Here is a 3,464-nt window from a genome sequence, read left to right as displayed (position 1 = left end):
GGTGGAGACACTGAACACACTCTAGACCTGCTGAGAATGCCTGGTCAGGAGGTTAGTTAATCAAAACTGTTCAGCTGTGATGTGGAGCCGTCAAATACAGGAGCCCAAAATGGGCTCCACGTGAAGATTTCCAAAACCTAGCAACAGAAACAAATCGGCAAAGGAGCAAGGGTCATTTGGGCCTGGTAGTTCAAACCTGCAATCTTAGCCACTCAGGATGCCGAAGCAAGGGGATTCCTGTGAGTCTGAAGCTATCCTAAGCTACCCAGTGAGATCCTCTGTCACAAATGACACAAATTTCACGACATGGAGAGAGACGTGTGACGAATGGGAAAGTTCATAACCTAGCTACTGCAGCCAGTGGGACAAGTGTAAAAGATGTTTCCAAATGAAGGTGGATTTAAAATAATGCTGGGGACCAATGAGGGCCAATGGTAGGATGTTTGTTTAGCATGTGTAAGGACCTTCATTTTTTGGTCCCCAACACCACAAAATAATAGAGTTTGGATGGAGAGATGACAGATTGATTCATGATAGATAGATAGATAGATGATAGATAGATAGATAGATAGATAGATAGATAGATAGATAGATAGATAGACAGATCATTTAAAATGACCAGAATCCCTGGAAGAAGGAATTGAATCTGTATAATAATGAGATGTTATGGAGGAATAGATGCTTCTGGGGAAAAACAGCTAGAGAACCGGGAAGATATCTCAGTGGATACAGTGCTTGCCTTGTGTACATGAGGATTTAAGTTCAAATCCCTAGCACCTATGTTTTAAAAAAAACAAACCTGGGCATTTCAGTGCATGTTTGTAACCAGTGTGTGAGTTGGGGAGGTGAAGGGCAGAGACAGGTGGGTCCCTAGAGCTCGTCGGCCAACCAGCTGGCCAAATTAATGAGTTCCACATTTAATGCAAGAGAGAGTGTCACAAAAAGTAAGGAGGTGCCGCTTTTAGTAATCCGCAACCTCTCATCCCAGCACTCGGGAGGCAGAGGCAGGCAGAGCTCTGTGAGTTTGAGGCCAGCCTGGGCTACAGAGTGAGTTCCAGGACAGCCAGAGCTACATGGTGAGACTCTGTCTCAAAAAGAAAAGAAAGAGCAAATATACAAAACCGAAGTAGAGGCCAGCGAGCTGGTTCAGCAGGCGAAAGCAATTGCTGGGAAGCCTGGCAGTCTGAGTGTGAGCCACGGAACCCGCTGTGGGAGAAGAGAAGAACTGAAAGTCATCCTCTGACCTCCCTCTCCATGTGACCATGGGATGGTAAAGAACAACAATAAATAAATGAGGAGGGACCCAATAGAGGGGCACTAGACAGGGACATGTGACCTCTGGCTTGCTTGCTTGTACCGTGCACAGGAACACAGAACACACACATGATTCAGAACGCAGGAAGAGTGGCCAGGGTGTGGCTCAACAAGAGAGTGCTGGGCCGGGTGGTGGTGGTGGCGGCGGCGGCGGCGGCGGCGGCGGCGGCGGCGCACGCCTTTAATCCCAGCACTCGGGAGGCAGGGGCAGGCAGATCTCTGTGAGTTCGAGGCCAGCCTGGTCTACAGAGCGAGATCCAGGACAGGCACCAAAACTACATGGAGAAACCCTGTCTCGAGGAAAAAAAAAAAAAAAAAAAAAAAAAGAATAGAGTGCTTATCTATTATGTTCCAGGCCCTGGGTCAACCATACACACCATACACAAAAAAAGGCAAGACTAGAGAACCAGAGCCAGAGAATTACAAGTGGGAGAAACAAAGTAAGGTTAGTAAGATTACACATTGCAATTCATTCACACTGCCATATACTCTCTAGGGCTAGATGCTAAGCCATAAAATGTGTTAATATGAGTGAATTTCAAAGACAGAATGTTAATTCATGCACATATGTGTGTGTGGAGGGGTGTAAGTTCAAAGAAAGTGATTTGCAGAACTTACATGTATCACATACATCATATGTAATGTTTATATAATTTATGAATCATTTTACAAAATGAGAAAACCACACAATGGCCAGCTATGGTGGAGCACACCTTTAGTTCCAACACTCGGGAGGCAGAGGCAGGTGGATCTCTGTGAGTCTGAGGCCAGCCTGGTCTACATATCCAACTCCAGGCCAGGCAGGACTACATTGTGATACCCTGTCTCAAAACAAACGAAGAGATGGAAGATTTGAAGCCGATGTGGCCGGATCTTATCCTGTGAGGCATGGAGTGGGGATTGCTGGAGCTCCTGAGAAAGGTAATCTTTGATCTTCAGAAAGCCACGGAAGCCTCTCTGTCTCTCTTTGTGTCTGTCTGTCTCTGCACCTCCTCTCCAGAACACTCCTACCAAGTGACTATGTACAATGAAGCCACTAGTCCAGTTGCTACTGGAAAACACCCAACAATGAGGAAAGCCACGAGCCTTAGATGAAGTCGACAATGACCTCAGTAGGACAGGATGGAAAAGGCCTAGATCTCAGAATCATCACTGGAGGAGGGCTCAAGCTCAAACTTACCATCTTGTGTTATTAAAAGAATTAAATAACTGTCTTATTGTCTAAGGCACTTTGCAGTAACTGATACAACAGGGCTGGAGAAGTGGGGGAACACTGAATTTTGGAGAAGGCAATTCGAAAGATTCAGCCAATGGTGGATATTGGTGAGAAAGAGAGTGGTTCAGAATCGGTTCCCAACAAGACGTAGCTGTTTGTACCTATCATCCCAGCCCTTGGGAAATGGAGGTAGGAGGGTCAGAAATTCAAAGGTGGTGGCTCACACCTTTAATCCCAGCACTCTGAAAGCAGAGGCAGGCAGATCTCTGTGAGTTCAAAGCCAGCCTGGTCTACAGAGTGAGTTCCAAGACAGGAGTATATGGAGAAGCCCTGTCTTGGAAAACAAACAAAAAACATAGTAAGTCTGGGACCTCTTTATCCTAATGCATTTATTGTTGATCTGAAGTTGAAATTTAACTGGGTATCTGAAGTCCTCCTCCAGGCAGGCAGCCCATTCAAGAAGCAATCTACCTCTGCTTGTCAGGAGTAGAGAGGAAGTCGTGTCATGCATAAGACACGATCTACCTAGACACCCATTTACTGTATCAGCTTTGGGGATTCTCTTAGGAGGAAATGGGCCCGTCTGCAGACTGAAAATTCTGTGAGGCTCCGCTGAACTGAAATGCTCGGAAGCTTGTCTCAAATGGAAGAAGCCAGCCTTGGAGTTCTCTGATCAATGGACATCTAGCGCTCTATGCCTGGAAGCAGAGGATGATCTCGGAAGTTTGAGATGTCTCCCAAGTCCTCTGCTACTGTTGGCCTTCTTAGCCCTTTCAGAATCAGCCAGGCCCCAGCTCTCCTTCCTGTTTTAAGAGGTAGGAAGGGACAGGGGAGAAAAGGTCCCCCAGAGGAGGCCCTTGTAGGGGAGGTAGGAGCTGGCTGAATGCTGACGGGCCCTTTGCTTTGTACCTTTCCTGCTGTGTCCAACAGAAGC

Source organism: Peromyscus leucopus, chromosome 8b, assembly GCF_004664715.2.
Source record: "Peromyscus leucopus breed LL Stock chromosome 8b, UCI_PerLeu_2.1, whole genome shotgun sequence".
NCBI lineage: Eukaryota > Metazoa > Chordata > Mammalia > Rodentia > Cricetidae > Peromyscus > Peromyscus leucopus.
The sequence above is the reverse complement of the archived record's forward strand: the minus strand, read 5'-3'. Positions refer to the sequence as shown.